The sequence below is a fragment of the Piliocolobus tephrosceles genome, chromosome 13 (assembly GCF_002776525.5).
Source record: "Piliocolobus tephrosceles isolate RC106 chromosome 13, ASM277652v3, whole genome shotgun sequence".
In the NCBI taxonomy this organism is placed as follows: domain Eukaryota; kingdom Metazoa; phylum Chordata; class Mammalia; order Primates; family Cercopithecidae; genus Piliocolobus; species Piliocolobus tephrosceles.
In genome coordinates this window covers 119391971-119410749 of record NC_045446.1, presented here as the reverse complement: position 1 = coordinate 119410749, position 18779 = coordinate 119391971, and the positions used below count along the sequence as shown (strand labels likewise).

Genomic DNA, 18779 nt, shown 5'->3' with positions numbered 1-18779 from the left:
TTTTTTTTTTTTTTTTTTTTTGAAACGGAGTTTTGCTCTTGTTGCCCAGGCTGGAGTGCAATGGCGCAATCTCGGCTCACTGCAACCTCCGCCTTCCAGGTTCAAGTCATTCTCCTGCCTCAGCCTCCCAAGTAGCTGGAATTACAGGCATGCACCACCACGCCCAGCTAATTTTGTGTTTTTAGTAAAGACAGGGTTTCTCCATGTTGGTCAGGCTGGTCTCGAACTCCCGACCTCAGGTGATCCTCCTACCTGGGTCTCCTACCTCCAACCTCAGTCTCCTGAGAAACTGCAACCACAGACACACGACACCACGCCAGGGCAATTGTGTGTGTGTGTGTGTGTGTGTGTGTGTGTGTGTGTGTGTGTGTATTTTTGGTAGAGACTGGCTTTCGCCATGTTACCCAGGCTGGTCTTGAACTCCTGAGCTCAAGCAATCCACCCACCTCACCCTCCCTATGCTGGGACTACAGGCGTGAGCCACCATGCCTGGCCACAAAGTACATTTGTAAAAGGTAATAAATACTCAAAACCCATCACTTCCTAAGTATTTCATAATTACCTATGGTCTTGAGCCACCAGAACCACCAACCCTCTGAGACAGCCAGCAACTCCCAGAAAAGAGAGCAGAGCGGGGTGAAAATGTGAGGGAAATATTAAATGGCATGCTGCCCTGCATCTCCCCAGTCAGGGACATCACAGTGGCTCGAAATAGGTTCTGGTAGAAGTAATTACACCACCTGAATAAGCAAATCAGAGCTGGGGTTGGGGGCAGGGAGATGAGCCCCCGTTACACCTGCCTGGCGGGGATGTGGAGATCAGGTGCTGGGGCTGCAGGTGCAAGAGGAACAGACTGTCTTCCAGCAGACAGTAGAAAAATTGGGCCAGGCTTCCTCCATGAAATTATCTCATTTGACCCTTGACCAAACCCTGGCCTGGGGACAGGCATAGGAGGCCGAGTCGGTATCAGGTGGAGAAGATACAGTCACACCTTATGTTACCTTCCAGTTTGGAGAACAGCCCCAGAAGCCTTTCAGGCTCCAGACCTCAAGATCCTTCTTACCTCTCCGCAGAATCGACTTCTTTCTCTGACAAGGAAGAAAGGCAAGGAGAGGAGGGAGGCTTTGCTAGAATCTCCTGATACCTAGAAAATCTTTCTGGAGCCAAAGGGCTCTGAGTTGAGTTTGCAAGAGGGGAGGACAAAGAAGGGAGTATGTGATGATTTCAAGCATAAAGGGGATGATGTGGGAGAATTTTGGAATTTTTTTAGGGAAGTGGCTGTTCAAGTAAACAACTCTATTGTCCAAGGAGAGAAAAGGCTGGGACTAGTCCATCAGTGAAGAGCACTTTTTGCCCATTATCTTCTGCCCATAAAGGATCCACTCTTGGAAACGCCCCCTGGGGCCTTGGAACGTGAAGATGGCTCAGATGCCCATAGTTCTAGTGAGGCCTCTCCTTGATTGGGACGCAAGGAGCTGAAATTCATTATGTGAATGAGTGAGATGGGTGTTTATACTCTGTAAATGAAAGGGAGTGTATGTGTATGGGAGGAATGTGTGTGAGAGAGGGAGTTCAAGTTTACAAAGGCCCTGTGTGTTTGAGCGTTCAAAGAGGGCCTATAATTAAAGAGAAACGCAGACAACCAACAGCAAGGATAAGTCATTCATTTGGGGCAAGCAATTGTTTTACTACACCCCGCAGTTTTAATGGTGGATTGCAAGGTTTCCAACGACATTTTACTTTCATTCTGACCCATGGATTTTGGCAAGGGCTGCAGCATGTCAGTCAAGATGGCAGGCCTGGAGAGAGGAAGCCCCTCCTCACCTATTGCTCCTCCTGCCCCAATCACAGCCCAGCTGTTCTCACCCCTGAGCACAGAAACTGGCCATGTGGATTTGTTCAAGGGCATGAGCATGTATTGCAGGCTTAGTATGTGCTAAACATTGCACCAAGAGTTATATGTGCATTCTCGTATTTAATGCTTGACTGTCCCCTCTTGGAAGTCTGTGGTTCCATCTAATCACCTTTGCCAGGGAATTGAGGATCTAGGGATATGTTGAGCACGTGAGTAGAGGTGAGACTCAGGATTGGCACTCCACTTCCATCACTGATCTGATTCTCTGACTCATCTGTCAAAACAGAAGCGGTTATCCTAGCTCAGAGGTCTTCAGCCAGAGGACTGCATCTGAAATCTGTGGTCTAGATAATACCTAAGATAACAACCAGGTCAAATATTACAGGACTGATTGAGGCCTGTGGAAGGGAACATAGCACAGTGGTTAAGAGCCCATGGTCAGAGGGCCTTGTGTGCATGCCTCCACCAGATCTTAGCTGTGCAGTCTTGGGTAAATTGCTCTATCTCCCTAAGCCTCACTTTTCTCATTATTAAAATGGGGATATGAATTCTACCCACCTCCTGGACTAAATGAGTTAATATTATACTTCCAAAGTGTTTGGCAATGGTTGGTATATTTTAAAAGTATCTTAAATATTACCTAATAGTACTGCTATTATTCCTATGTGCTATTATTATTACTACTCCTAGCGCTACCAGTCTCTACTAGGCCCCCCACGCTGATTGCTGTCATCACCTTCTGAAGTTTTCTGGGGCGTGTCCTCTCCCAGTTCTGCTCGGGAATTTCCACACTGGCTCCAAGTCCCACTTCCATAGTAGGACTCCACAAGCGCCATGGAGTTCTCACTTCTTCACTTCTCCTGCCCTCCGTGATCTTAAGATCCTCAGGAAATAAAAAGCAACTGCCTGTCAAGGTATGAAAATGAAAAGAAAAAAAAAAAAAAAAGCAGCTCTTCCCCCAGAGAACGACTGGGGGCCTGGCCCGTCTGTCAGATCTAAGACCCCCAACTTGGCCTTTCTGTCCGTCACCAACTAGGCTGGCCTCTTCACAGCCTCCAGGTCTCAGCCCAAGTACAGCCCCCTTCTTCATCTGAAAGCCTGGCCCTAGCTAAATTCATTAGCTTGAGTGCTCCTGATCAGAAGCTGTTCTTCCAGCATGCATATTTATGTGAGCCTTTCCTCCCATACAGAGTGCCCTCTCAGCCTCATCCAGGCCTGTCTATATAACCCTCACCTCCAATAGGAAGCCCCTTGATTTAACTCACACGGCTCTGGTTGCTCTTTTGTTGTTAGTTCCTCTGGCATATATGCATTCCATTTCCAGCATAGGCAGAGTCCATTTGAACTTGCTTGCCCTTTGCTAATTGTGTGTTCATCCCTTTTCCCGAGACTGGGCTGCAGCCACACCTGCCTGGAAACTCATCAAGAGCAGGGCTTCCTTTCCTATGAGACCAGTCTCCACGACAGTCCCCAGAGGAAGTGTTAACTTCCTGGTCGAGCCAGCTGGATGCAGCAGGTTCCAGGCAGAAGATCAGCCCAAAAAGGTAACTCACTGAGGCCAGAAGGAGGCAGCCACAAGGATTAGGTTTGGATTTCACTTCTTTTTTTTTTTTTTTTTTTTGAGATGGAGTCTTGCTCTGTCACCCAGGCTAGAGTGCAGTGGCGCAATCTCGGCTCACTGCAAGCTCCGCCTCCCAGGTTCAAGCGATTCTTCTGCCTCAGCCTCTCAAGTAGCTGGGATTACAGGTGCCCATCACCATGCCCAACTAATTTTTGTATTTTTAGTGGAGACGGGGTTTTACCATCTTGGCCAGGCAGGTCTCGAACTCCTAACCTTGTGATCCACCCATCTTGGCCTCCCAAAGTGCTGGGATTACAGGCGTGAGCCATCATGCCCGGCGGATTTCACTTCTTCCAGATCCTGATTACCCACCATCATCTGGACCAAGGATCACTTCTGCCTACCTGTGAAATTGGGCATCCTGGAGGATCTCTTCAAAACAGGAGAAAATAATTAAGGAGAAAACCGGGGTGGAGGAACAAGCACTATGATCTAGGCAAGATTTTACTGGGCAGGGAAATGACTTAGCAGAGTCTCCCAATTCCCCTGATTAGCTATTCTAAATCATTGGCCTACCATGTTAGGACTTAAATCGGGTTTTACACAGCAGCATGAAAACAGATGTACAAATTTATCATGTTTTGAGCTTTAGGACTTAATCATTCTTTACCAAAGATCCCTAAAAATCCCAGATGTGTTTAATCTGCTCCTCTTGGAATCTGTGCCACCGAGGTGGGCAAAGCAGGCAAAGTATAGAAAGGCACAGGCTTCAGGAAGCCCCCTGGAAGGCCCAGTGAGTGTTAAATGACTGAGCTGCCATCATCCACTGGCTCCCACAACTGCTGGAGCTCTTGGCTAGTCTTCTCCCAGATGCAGAGACGGCTGAAGCAGCTGGAGATTCATCTAAGGCCCCATGAATTATAGCCCTGGCCTGGGTTCATTCTTCATTACTCAGAGGAAATATTTAACTCTGTTTTTTCCCTCTCAGCCACCCACTCTGTTTTTGACTCTGGGGCTAAGCGTTTAAGTAGAAGTCTCTCCGGTGCTAATTCCTGTATTTGTTCTCTTGGATGCTAGGAATTAGAGCAAAGAGTCTTGATTTGGCTTGGACAAACTCAACAAACAATAGTTCCAGGCTGCCTCCTTTCACCCTGAATCCCCCTTAGGCAGTCTTAAATAACAGCCACCACCCCCCCTCAAATCTCAGGCTCCCTGATTCAATCATTTATTGTATCGATTTACACACACGCCCCAGTGCAAATTACTCGGGAACTCTTGGCTATTCTGTGTATAGCTGCACCTTTAGCCTTTAGGCTGGTTGAAGGAGAATGCCTAAAATGGAGATGAGATGGATGCTAAATCCTCAACTCCTGTCTAGGGATTTAGAAAGCAATTAGTTTTTCCTGCCAAAAAGCTTCTATCTCCTCTACTCTTCCTAGTATACCCCTTTTCCCACCACCATCAACAAAGAGTAGCTTCAAGATTGAGCCTGACCTTGAGCCTCAGGCCCCCGCCCCATCTCCAGCAAAGGACCACCTCCAGGCTCCTGCATGCCAGATGAGGGCCCAGTACGAAATTCATTGCTCTCCCAGGTAGCATGGTTTCTTCCGTTAGCTCATCCTCCCTCCTAATAAAAATACTTGACATATACAAAATACCATATGATTGGTAAATAAGTTGATAATTATCATTCCATCCTTACAAAACTACTTGCAGAGGGGAGCGATGGGACAGGAGTTATTAACATCTCCTTTTTGAGTAAGAAGAACTAAGACTCAGAGTTTGAGTGACTCGACAAAGATCACCTCATCACTGAGCAGCAGATGTATGACTGAAACACTCCTCCCCTGTTAAATTCCAGCCCTGTTGACTCCTCTGACCTCAGCTGCCTTTCTTCTGGTAAGACCATCCTTTTTCCATTTTCATTTTCCCATTCTGACTCATACCATGGGTGCACCCCAGTATCATACACTTCCAGCCACACTCAGCTCTTCCCCATTTTCCTCCCATACACATACTCCTCACACTCCTCGAACACATGCTCACAAGCTAGTTGAAATAGAATTCATGAGAATCCAATGAGTTGCCTTTAAGCTGAGCCTACTGTGGGTCAACAGTTAGCTTAATGGCCCTAAAGTGACTTGGCCCACTGTCTTTGGAGCATCAACAAGAAGCCACAGAAAACACCAATGGAGCATTCTTCCCACTGCATTCATTTTTGCTTTGCTGCCTGTGCACTATGGCATGGATATGGTTTGGATCTGTGTCCCCACCCAAATCTCACGTCAAATTGTAATTCCCAATGTTGCAGGTGGGGCCTGGCAGGAGGTGATCGAACCATGCGGGCGGATTTCCCAGGTGATGCTGATCTTGTGATAGTGAGTGAGTTCCTGTGAGATCTGGTTGTTTAAAAGTGCCTGGCACCTCCCTCTTCTCTCTCTCTTGCTCCTGCTCTGGCCACATGATGTATGTGCTTCCCTTTCACATTCCACCATGAGTGTAAGTTTTCTGAGGCCTCCCCAGAAGCGAAGCAGATGCCAGCATCATACTTCCTGTACGTTCTGTGGAGCCATGAGCCAATTAAACCTCTTTTTCTTTATAAATTACCCAGTCTCAGGTATTTCTTTATAGCAATGAGAGAACAGACTAATACAGACACTAAAGGAACTCAACTCACTGGATATCAACATAGATCACTTGGGCTCTAATGCAGCCATCCTTAACCATCTGGGTCCTTGGAGAATGCCACAAACATTGTGAAACCTCATCCCTGACAAACACCCAGGCACATGGACATATGAAATTCTGCCCACAATTTTGGGAGATTTGCAGCCTCTCGGAATTTTGTTCTTTAACTCCTAGAGGCTTAGAAAGACCTGCCCATCAACAAAAGCCAAAATTGACAAATGGGATCTAATTAAACTAAAGAGCTTCTACACAGCAAAAGAAACTACCATCAGAGTGAACAGGCAACCTACAGAATGGGAGAAAATTTTTGCAATCTACTCATCTGACAAAGGGCTAATATCCAGAACCTATAAAGAACTCAAACAAATTTACGAGAAAAAAACAAAGAACCCCATCAGAAAGTGGGCAAAGGATATGAACAGACATTTCTCAAAAGAAGACATGCATACATGAAAAACAGACACATGAAAAAATGTTCGTCATCACTGGCCATCAGAGAAATGCAAATCAAAACCACAATGAGATACCATCTCACATCAGTTAGAATGGCAATCATTAAAAAGTCAGGAAACAACAGGTGTTGGAGAGGATGTGGAGAAATAGGAACACTTTACGCTGTTGGTGGGACTGTAAACTGGTTCAACCATTGTGGAAAACAGTATGGCAATTCCTCAAGGATCTAGAACTAAAAATACCATATGACCCAGCCATCCCATTACTGGGTATATACCCAAAGGATTATAAATCATGCTGCTATAAAGACACATGCACACGTATGTTTATTGTGGCACTATTCACAATAGCAAAGACTTGGAATCAACCCAAATGTCCATCAGTGACAGACTGGATTAAGAAAATGTGGCACATATACATCATGGAATACTATGCAGCCATAAAAAAGGATGAGTTAGTGTCCTTTGTAGGGACATGGATGCAGCTGGAAACCATCATTCTCAGCAAACTATTGCAAACACCACACGTTCTCACTCATAGGTGGGAATTGAACAATGAGATCACTTGGACTCCGGAAGGGGAACATCACACACCAGGGCCTATTATGGGGAGGGATGGCATTGGGAGTTATACCTGATGTAAATGACGAGTTGATGGGTGCTGACGAGTTGATGGGTGCAGCACACCAACATGGCACAAGTATACATATTTAACAAATCTGCACGTTGTGCACATGTACCCTAGAACTTAAAGTATAATATAAAAAAAAAAAGAAAGAAAGACCTGCCCATGCCCGAAGAGGAGGAAAAGTTTCTTCTCCCACTAGAAGTAAGTTGTGAAAATACCTGAAAATCAAAAAGACCATGCCAGGACCTGAGCCTAACATACCAGCCCTTATATGACTGAGAGGTCAAGAGCAAGGATCAGTCTAACTCACTGCCAGAATTGCAGGTCAGCAAACCAGGGACCAGTCCCAGCCCTATTTGAGGTTGCTTTATTTTGGGGTGCTGGTTAAATGCTTCCTGGAGTTTTGAATCCCCTACTTACAGAAGAGAAAGAATAGTCTCATTATCATTAGTAATGACACATCAAGCCCACAGAGTGAATAACATTATTTAGGACTCTTGTAATCAGAAAGTATGATACAGTTCCTATTGCAGGAGCCTGCAATTTATTTGATTTGTTCCGCCAAGAAAAACTGAGGGGAGCTGCAGACTCTTACTTTCTTCATCTAGGTGAATTTAGGGGGTAGGCAAGTAGCCTGTGGAAACCCAGAGGCAGCAGCCCCTTGTGGTTTACACCCTACTGTCAATTCTCTCCCCCAGCACGCCCCTCTCCCCTGTACCCTCTCCAGTCCCTGTCTGGCCTCCCTGATGCCATGCTTTCTGCTGCTCTCTCTAATTCTTCTCATGCATCCTCACTCCCGTCTCTCAAAATTTGCTGCCAGTGTCTTCATTTATCCTAAGGTGAAAGAAGCTGATAAAAAGTGCATGCACAGCAATGGATTTCGTGTACTCACCCTGCTCTCATCCACCAGTCTTCTTTCTGAGCCCAACAGAGCCAGGATGGGAGAACTTCCATTTAGCAAGCTCTCAACCTCAAATGTTTCATCTGGCATCTCATTTAGAAATGTTGTGTGGGGCCGGGTGCAGTGGCTCACGCCTGTAATCCCAACACTTTGGGAGGCTGAGGCAGACAGATCACAAGGTCAGGAGATCCAGACCATCCTGGCTAACACGGTGAAACCCCGTGTCTACTAAAAATACAAAAAATTAGCCAGACGCAGTGGTGGGCACCTATAGTCCCAGCTACTCAAGAGGCTGAGGCAGGAAAATGGCATGAACCTGGGAGGCGGAGCTTGCAGTGAGCCGAGATTGCGCCACTGCACTCCAGCCTGGGCGACAGAGCGAGACTCCACCTCAAAAAAAAAACATGTTGTGTGGAATGCTTAGCTCATCTGGCCCTCTCTTTTACTAATGGTCAATGCACATCATCTCACTTCAGATGGAATGTGTTTCACTCTAGAAGTGGGAGGTGAGTAGGCAATGGGAGTGAGCATCACGGACAGTCAACGAGACGGCATGGGCCCAAGAGGCAGGTACAATTTACAACTGAGCCTCCAGGAAGCTGATATGCACGAGGCTTATAGATGTGAGTTTTCTCTGATCCTCAAGGACATTGGAAATTAAAGGGCACACAACTCTGGTATTTAACTAAAGAAGAACATAAAACTAGTGTTTGAGCCTGGCCAGTCATAGAAGAAAAGCTGCTTCCGGCTGCCCTAGCTCAGGCCCACCTCCCACCTGCACACAGTTCCCAGAGCAGAGCCTGAGGCGCCCAGCAGACCCTACTGTTCTCCCACCATGGGTTCCCCAATGCTCCACTGAGGAAACAGATATCATCTCCTCCATAAAGGCCTTCCACGTCATGCTTCCCCTCACTCTCTCCTCTCTGCACCTCTGTGCAGCCTCTCTTGTCATCGTTGAGAGCCAAGAGGTGATAGGATCCAGTAATGTCACTTCTTAGCCAAGCTGGCAAGAGCGGCCCAGCAACTTGCCCAATGCTTTCAAGCTGTGGTTGGTGAGACTCCAAAAGTCAAGTCACTCCAAATGAAGATTCCACCCTCCCGCTCCTTTTTCTCCCTGAACTAGCCAGGAACCTCCTCCTTCACATCGGTACCTCCCACCTTGACATTTTGAATCAGCCAACAGGCCAACTGGAAGACACTTGACCACAGAACCCAACTGGGTAAAAGTCACTGCAATCAGCAAAGGAAAACCAGGAGTGCTTCCTGCTTCTGGAAAGGCCCTAGCTGTGGAGGGAGAGGGGGCAGCAAGAAGGGTAACTGACAGGCAGATGTCACCTGTGCTCTAGGAAATGTGGAAAAGAAGAGAAATGGAGGAATAGGGGAAAAGTCTGTTTCAGGCTAGGTAAGGACCCTCTGGATATCAAGGTGGCAATACATACGTGTGATGAAGCTCAGGCAGTGATGGGGGCCAGAAAGGCAGATTTGGGAGTCAAGTGCAGACGTGTGCAGTTGAAGTGGAAGTGAAAGCACATTGCTCGGCCGGATGTGGTGACTCACCCCTATAATCCCAGCACTTTGGGAGGCCAAGGCAGGTGGATCACTTGAGGTCAGGGGTCCAAGACCAGCCTGGCCAACATGCTGAAACCCTGCAGCTACTAAAAATATAAAATTTAGCTGGGCGTGGTGGCACAGACCTGTAGTCCCAGTTACTCGGGAAGCTGAGGCAGGAGAATTGCTTGAACCCGGGAGGCAGAGGTTGAAGTGAGTCAAGATCACACCACTGCACTTCAGCCTGGCGACGGAGCGAGACTCCATAAGAAAAAAGAAAGAAAAAGAAGGAAGGAAGGAAGGGAGGGAGGGAGGGAGGGAAGAAAGAAAGAAAAAAGAAGGAAGGAAGGAAGGAAGGAAGGAAGGAAAGAAAGAAAAAGAAAGGAAGGAAGGAAGGAAGGAAGGAAGGAAGGAAGGAAGGAAGGAAGGAAGGAAAGAGAGGGGAAGGGAAGGGAGGAAGGAAGGAAGGGAGGGAAGAAAGAAAGAAAAAAGAAGGAAGGAAGGAAAGAAAGAAAGAAAGAAAAGAAAAGAAAGAGGGGAAGGGAAGGGAGGAAGGAAGGAAGGAAGGGAAAGAGAGAAAGGGAGAAAGAGAGAGAGGAAGGAAGGAAGGAAAGAAAGGAAGAAAGGAAGGAAGGAAGAAAGAAAGAAAGAGAGAAATAAAAGAAAGAAAAGAAAGAAAGAAAGAGAAATAAAAGAAAGAAAAGAAAGAAAGAAAGGCAGGCACATAGCTGTATGAATATTTGTGAAATTTGGGATTGTTTTTGTTTTCCTCTTTCAAAATTGTACCCAGACTTCTTCCTCCCCCACGCACACACCCAAAGCAATGCACATGTCCACCTACACCTCTTCCCGGCTGTTTTCCCAACTAGGCCAGTGGAATCTGTCTTCACCTCAGGCCTCCACTAGGCAGACTCATCTCTCTCTCCGTGGCCCCCGCGTTCCTCCCTGCTGCCACTTCTTAACTCAGGCTCCCGCCATCTCCTGAAGTCATGTCCCGACAGGTCTCCATTATCCAATCTCTCCACTAATGCAATCCTGACTCTACATAATTGCTAGAGCTGTCTTTCCAAAGACAAATACGGTCATGTCACTTCCCTGAGTACAAGGCTTCAGTGAATCTGCACTGCCCTCTGGGAGAAAGCCCGAAGTCCCCAAGGTGATGAATACACCCCTTCACATACCGGCCCTGCTCACTGTTCCAGCTCCAAGTCCTGCCATGCCTCAGCGGCCCCTTACACCGCAGACTCAGGGAACTCCTCACTTTCTCAAACATGGCAGACTCTTTAATGTCTTCGTGTGTGTTTGTGTGTCTGTGTGTGTGTGTCTGTGTGTGTGTCTGTGTGTGTGTGTGGATTTTCTCCCTCCAATGCCTGGTGAACTCCTACTCATTCATTAAAGTCCAACAAAAATGTCACTCAGATGGAATCCTTCCCAACCTGCTGCCTGCCCATCAAAACACAACTATCACTACTTTCTCTGGGTTTTCATAATGTGTTACTTCCAACAACAGATGTCTGTGAACTACTACTCTGTGTACCACGTTTTGTGGCTACAGCTTTATTCTTGTGCTTGCAGCATTACATTATATTTATGTGGCTATTTAACTTTTTCTTTCGCCAGACAGGGAGCTGTCTCGATGAAGGAGGTGATCAGAACACGGGAACTACCTTTTGCATTTCTTTGCCTCTGGTGTGTCGCACCATTTGTGGCACAGAGTAGGTTAATGGAATTACTTACTGAAAGTGAAGATACAGGGAATGGGGAGCTGAGGAAGGACAGGAGGAAAGAAGAAAATCTGGTAAAGTCCAAGGAGAAGAGTAGGATGGGAGCCCAGAGATGGGAGCAAAAGAGGAAAAACGAGACAGAGGAGAAACAGAAAGGTGTACCACTTCTCCCAGCACCACCAAAATACGTGTGTGTGCACGTGTGTGTAGGTGGGTGGGCAGCTTTGGATGTGAGTCGGTGTCCATACATACACACGAGGCAAGCTGTGAAAAAAAAGCGTTCAACATTTGACGCTTCCATGCTAATTAAAATGCTTTCCATGTCAGTGCACAAGGCAACATGTATCCCCACCCTCTCCCTCTTCCTCTCCCATCACGTGGCTGCTCTAAACCTCACTCTCTTCCTAAGTCCTCAGCCTTCTTACTTTCAGCATCATCTTTTGAGGGAATCAGAGGACACCTTCACATGCTTAGATAGTTTTACACAGGGTAAAACACTCCTTTGTAAGTCACTAAATATGGCTAAATTATAGACATTTTGAATTCCTCCATGATAGAAGGCTGTTTTCATGAAGAAAAAAAAACCAAACATCCCAAAAGAGAGCAGTCTGAATGAAGATCACATGGTCCACTGGGTTAGGGAGGACGCTGAGCTGTATCAGCACGTCCCACCCCGCTCCATGGACCCAGATTGAACTGTCAGCCCTGCCTCCAGACAACCCCAGGACTTGGTCATGTCGTGCCCAGATCCTGCTCTTCAGGAGACAGTGGCATTCAATGTGACATAAAGAGAACAGTGGAGGAGAACCTACATTCTGGCCCTGAATCTCCTGCCGACCAGCTGTGTGACTTTGGTCAAATGACATTTGACCAAATAGGTCTCAGTTTCCCCATCAGAAAAGAAAGAGGTTAGAGACAGGGATCTCCTAGGTCCCATTCCCCTCTACTGTCTATGTCTCTCTTTAAAGTTCTCTAATGCCAATGAGCATGAGGAGACTCCAGACAGAGCGGCCTGCCAGAGAGAATGTTCTGACAAAAAGAAAGAACTCCTATAACCTCAGGAAGCAGGATCAACAGATAGCTGCACAATTTGCACTGGGCATAGATATCTAAAAGTCAAAACAAAAACAAAACTCTGTGTTTCTTACCCAGAATCCAAATAATCCTCCATTGCTCAAGACCATTTGAAAATTAGGCCCAGCAAGGTGGCATGTGCCTGTAGTCCCAGCTACTCCCAGTGTCTGTAGGCTGAGGCAGGAGGGTCACTTGAGCCTAGGAACTCAAGACCAGCCAGAGCAACACAGCAAGACCTTTTCTTTAAATCAAGAAAAAATTTTAATTTTTTTTAAATTTTAAAGAATATTTTTAAATTAGAAGGGATGGGTCCTTCAAGGTCCTATAATCTCCTGCCCAGTCCAGGAATTCTATTTTATCACCCTGCAGGCGCTCGTGTCATTGCTTAAACACTTCCAGGAATGGGAAATACCTCCCGGTGCAAAGTTCTGCAGCGATGCAGGAGGGACAGGTAGCATAGTTACTTAGGGGCCCTGGCATGTGTCACTGGCCCCCAGATTGCTCCCTGATGCTAGAGCCACAATGTCTGAAATTCTACTATTAGTCGTTTATTTATTTTGCTTCCCTTTCCTCGAGTCTCTTAAAATTCAAACTTTTCTAGTAGTATTTGCTATCAAAACAAAGTGTTCATGGCTTATTGGCTCCCCCCTGTTCATGAGAACAGCAGGTCAGAGGAGAGTCCTAGGTGATTTTAAAAGGAGAGACCCTGAGGGTGAGGGGAAAGGTGACAAGATACATTTTAAATATTTTGCCACTATTCCGCCAGACCAGATGGGAATATATCTGATGAGGTAAGGATGACGATGACGATGACAGAAAAAAAATAAACATGCCTACTGCCTGCCAAGTAGGCTTCTCAGCACTTCAACTCTAAAGCATTGTAAGCACATTTACAAGAACTGGGTAGTTTTTACAAGTCCCTCGTAAAAGGGACTTGTTACAATGGGACTTATATTGGGACTTGTTACAATGACTTTCAATAAGCAGCTTATCTGCTCAGAGAAATCACCCCAGATCCTGAAGATCCTGGCTCCTTTCCTGCATTTCTCTTTTCTTTCCTTCTGAAACAAAGATAAATGGGTGTAGTTTTGCAAGTTTGCATAATACATTTACACATATTATATAAAAACTCAGAAGCGGTGAAGTAGCTAGTGAGATCCATTGTTGAGGGAGTTTTCAGACCCTCTTCTTACAGGACTTATAAAAGGTAAATATGCCAAGACTCCCACCTGCTGGTTAGAATCAATAGTGAAGATTTGGGAGAAACGTGCGTTTGCATTCATTAATTGGGGTGTACAGAAAGCAAGCCGTCCTTATGATTAAGGTGGTCCCCGGCCCTGGAGACATCTCAGCTTTGTCAGCTCTCCTAGCCTGTGAAATAATTAGAGACACTGGTGTCATGAAGAGCAGAAATCAAAGTGAAGAAAGAAGAATAGGAAGGAAAGACGCACGACTCACGGTAAACAAAGGCACAGGACAGCGCCTCCTTCAACTGGCTCCGGTGATTGGCTATGAGAAATTGCTGTGTGCTTAGATTTTTCGAACAATGTTGAAGGACTGTTGTTCTAGACTGGCATGACACGGTAGTGATGCCTAATTTTTTAGAAAGTTGTGAGACAGAGACCGAGCGAGCGAGAGACAGAAAGTTCCAACAGTGCCACCTTCTGGCCATCATGTGGTGAGCTAGGCATAACCTATGTCTCGGTTCTCACGGTGGCAATTGTTACTGCATATAATATTAAAATGTGCAGGTAACTCTTACTGGCCAGGTACTACAGTAACCACAGATTATAATCATGGACGCATCACACATGGAATCTTAGGCAACCTTTTACGAGTGCCTTGCTAGACTCTTCCACAAGACTGTATCTTGGGAGAACAGGGACCATCTCTTCTGTAACTTTGGGAACCCGGTACTTGGCAGTTAGTCACTAAAAATACAAATGGCAGGAACAGAAAGGATTGTTTGTGAATTTGTTTCTCGGTGTATTAAAATCCATTAAAATCTTATTAGCAAGCAAGACAATGTCAATATTGCAGTAGAGTTTCTGCTAGATCTGGTTTTCCCTGATATAGATCACAGAATCGGGAGCATGTCCATTGAGGCTGTGAACACCAGATGATGGCAGGAAAAATAATCAGAGTAGCTAGCACTTTACAGGAGATTGAACTTAAAGTGGCCTCAGGGATATGATTTAATGATTTCCAGCCAGGCATAGTGGCTGACTCACATCTGTAATCCTAGCACTTTGGGAGGCCGAGGGCAGGAGTTCAAGACCAGCCTGGTCAACATGGTGAGACTCCATCTCAACTAAAATTACAAAAATTAGCCAGGCATAGTGGTGGGCGCCTATAATCCCAGCTACTCAGGAGGCTGAGGCAGGAGAATTGCTTGAACCTGGGAGGCGGAGATTGCTGTGAGCCAAGACCATGCCACTGCACTCCAGCCTCGGTGACAGAGTGAGACTCTATCTCAAAAAAAAAAAAAAAAAATTAGAAATACTGAAAAATGTTAAAGTTTCCAAAAAGAAAGACTATCTAGGACTAAGGAAGAATTAAGCACACAGAAACGCTTCCATACATGCAGGTGACAATCACAGAAACCTGAATGCCAAAGGGAATACAAGGCAACTGTCAGCACAAAAGTGATGCCAAAAATCAGACATTGCCTGCCTGGGACATGTGCTCAGTGATATGATAGATGAGGACAAGGAAATCCTTTATTACAGGCAATGTGGAGTCACAGCCATTGCACAATAGCCAAACTTACAAAAAATCGACATGAATTGTAGCAAAAATGGTATTACTTTATTTAGAAAGAAAGAACTCTGTTTTTATTTAAGTGCTAGCACAGGCTTTTGAGAGAAGCTGTTTATTCCCTTCTTTGAGATTTTTAAAGCAGTGCCATTCTCCCAAGATCTCCAACAACAGGCCCAATGAACACCTGGAGTCTCTTCCAGCTTTGTAATACAATGATTCAATCCTTGGTTCTACTCAAAGGAACACTAATTGAGTGTACCGCAATCTCACCAGAAAACTGTTATATTTAATTCCCAGTTTATGAATTCCACCTTGGTTAAGAATCCTGTCTCTGCTGCTTATTAGCATAAGCAAGTTCTCTAACCTCTCAAACCTATTTCTTTACCTGTCTGTAAGATGTCTTTGTCAGAGGATTGTCATGATGATTAAATGAGCTGCTCAGCACAGTGCCTAGTGCACGGCAAGCACTCAAAAGATGGAAGCTATTATTACTGAGGACTGAACGAAAAGTAAATTAAATTAAAATAAGTGCGGCCAGGTGCAGTGGCTCACGCCTGTAATCCCAGCACTTTGGGAGGCTGAGGTGGGCAGATCACAAGGTCAAGAGATTAAGACCATCCTGGCCAATATGGTGAAACCCTGTCTTTACTAAAAATACAAAAATTAGCTGGCCATGGTGATGCATGCCTGTAGTCCCAGCTACTCGGGAGGCTGAGGCAGGAGAATCACTTGAACCCGGGAGGCAGAGGTTGCAGTGAACCCAGGTCGCACCATTGCACTCCAGCCTGGCAACAGAGGGAGACTCCGTCTCAAAATTTAAAAAAAATCCTCAGAACAATGCCCAGGCCCATAGTAAACTCTAAACTTGAATGAAAATGTACGAATTGCAAATGAAGTTCTAAAGCAAAACAATTTTTTTTATCTTCATGTAGGGGATACGAGAGTAATTTGGAAAAAACAATTCATCACTAGTTATGTCATTTTGGGTAAGTCACTGAAACTTCTGAATTTCTGTTTCTTCTCTTCAAAATGTGAGTGGCAGTGGATTAGATGATCACCAATGTTTCTTCCCATTTTAAGGAGTCTGGAATTCCAAAGAATACTGGAACTTATATACACTAAAAATGTATCATATATACCATATAAAACTCTAGTTATAAACTAAGAAATAACCAGTCACTAATAATTTAAGTTGATTAAAAACATGAAAATCACAATAGGCCTATAGTATAAGACTCCATAAACATAAAAATATTTTCATTATTTAAGGATGAATTAAATAACATGTAACTACTAGATACAGAATTAAAGACAAAACAAAGATGTTTTCATTTTTTATATAATTTCCTTTTCATATCCAGAGCAAGAAATTATTTTGAGCTTCTTATTCCGTAAGAATGGTATATAGTGAGCTTAAGTAATCCCAGATTCCAAATTTGAGGAATCCAAATTGATGCTATTTTACATTCAGGAGTCAGCAAACTTTCCTGCAAAGAGCCAGATAGTAAATATTTTAGGCTTACTCAACCCTTCCCTCACAGCCTGAGAGCGAAGAATGCGTACATGAACGGCTGTGGCTGCATTCCAATAAACTTGATGGACACAAATTTGAATTTCATACCATTTTCAAGTGTCAAGAAATTTTAATATTCTTTCTAATTTTTTTTAATTTACCACTTAAAAATATAAAAACTATTCTTAGCTTATAGAGTGCAAAAAAAACAAGCAGTGTGCAGCAATTAGCCCACGGGCCGAAGTTTGGCAACCCTGCTGTAATTATATATTTTGGGAAATAAAGTAGTAACGGAAGAAATCCGGAATTGGCAGAATGCCGTTGTGGGATTTTCACGGGTTGATTTGTGGCTGTTTGTTTTGCTGTACTGTTTTCATCTGCCATTCCTCTAAGAGCTTCCACTACAAACTCCCCACCGTTTCTCTCTCCCTGTGGCAAGGGTCCTGGGTTTAACATAGCCAAGGTAAGCCTGACACCTTGTGGTTGCATTGCGAACGACAGGAGCTGCCTTGGAAGTCAGCAGCAGCACTGCACATCTGGGGAAGGGGAAATTCAGGAGGGAGAGGTGGCTGCCCAGCCAGTCAACCAGTCAGCAGGTAGTGGTGGTGGTGGTGGTGGCGGCGGCGGTGGTGGGTGGTGGTGGTGTTGGTGATGTCGTTGTTGTTAAAATGAGGAAGGATAAAATCCAGAACTCACTGACTTCTCTCTCCATAGAGAACTTCCAAAATGCTACCCATGGGGGCACTTCATCCTATTTTAAAAAATGAAGCAGCAGTGGCTGGGCTCGGTGACTCACGCCTGTAATCCCAGTACTTTGGGAGGCCGAGGTGGGCAAATCACCTGCGGTCAGGAGTTCAAGACCAGCCTGACCAACGTGGTGAAACCCCGTCTCTACCAAAAAAACAAACATTAGCAGGGCATGGTGGTGGGAGCCTGTAATCCCAGCTACTTGGGAGGCTGAGGCAAGAGAATCACTTGAACCCGGGAGGTGGAGGTTCCAGTGAGCCAAGATCTCGCCATTGCACTCCAGTCTGGGCAACAAGAGTGAAACGCCATCTCAAAAAAAATTTAAAAATAAAATAAAAATTAAGGAGCAACTTCCAGAGCCTTCACAACTGAAGGCTCCATGGACACTCAGGACTTTCCTTGGTCCAGTTAAATCTCCCACTTCTGGCCCTTAGCATCCGGGCAGGAGAAAGGGAAACGGGGCATGCTCCTCAATCCCACTCCTCCCAGGTGCTTGCACTCGAGAAAGAAGGAAAACCTACAGGACCTAACTGCTACTGAAAATCAGGAGTTAGCTGGCGCAGTAGCTCACACCTATAATCCCAGCACTTTGGGAGGCTGAGGCAGGCAGATCACCTGAGGTCAGGAGTTGGAGACCAGCCTCTCCAAAATGGCGAAACCCCGTCTCTACTGATAATACAAAAGTTAGCCAGGTGTGGTGGTGCCCGCCTGTAGTCTCAGCTACTTGGGAGGCTGAGGCAGGATAATCTCTTGAACCTGAGAGGCAGAAGTTGCTATGAGCCAAGATTGCACCATTGCACTCCAGCCTGGGCAACAAAGTGAGACTCAAAAAAAGAAAATCAGGACTTGTACTCTGGCAAATAGCAAATAAGGGGCTTCAAGGAGGTAAAAACCAGTCCTTGAACTGTTACAACAGCCCTGAGGCAACACAGAATTGTATTCATTGCTTGCCCAGGTCAGACTGTCCCAAGCACTGTACAGGATGTCCCGAGCACTGTGCACTGTGCACTGTGCTAGGATGAAGCGTTTTGCTTGTTTTGAGAAAAGGGTTGACGAGACCATTCTTTCCATTCTCCTGCACCTAGAAGTGTTTCCCCAAAACATTCTAGACTCAAGTTCTTCCTATCCTATATGTTATGCAGGAAAGGAGGTTCTGCACATGCTGGGGGGGAAGTTCATCATTTCATCTAATTCACAGCTGTCCCTCTGTGTTTCTGAGAAAGCAAAGAGAGGGGGGATACTTAGAGGGAACTTGGCAGCACTTTCCCCAGGGCAAGAGCCTCCTCTTTGGAGGTAACAAGCCCTGAGAGTCTCAGATGCATGCTGAA

At 45.5% G+C, this 18779-nt stretch overlaps 1 long non-coding RNA gene across 1 annotated transcript; it reads right to left on the bottom strand.

The window, feature by feature from the left end:
• Window positions 1–1647: 1647 nt before the first annotated feature.
• Window positions 1648–2728, bottom strand: LOC111522089. The gene is made up of 2 exons (XR_002725157.1): window positions 2592–2728; window positions 1648–2129 (listed from the first exon to the last, which is right to left on the bottom strand). It is a non-coding gene; the product is annotated as an uncharacterized LOC111522089 (long non-coding RNA).
• Window positions 2729–18779: the final 16051 nt, after the last annotated feature.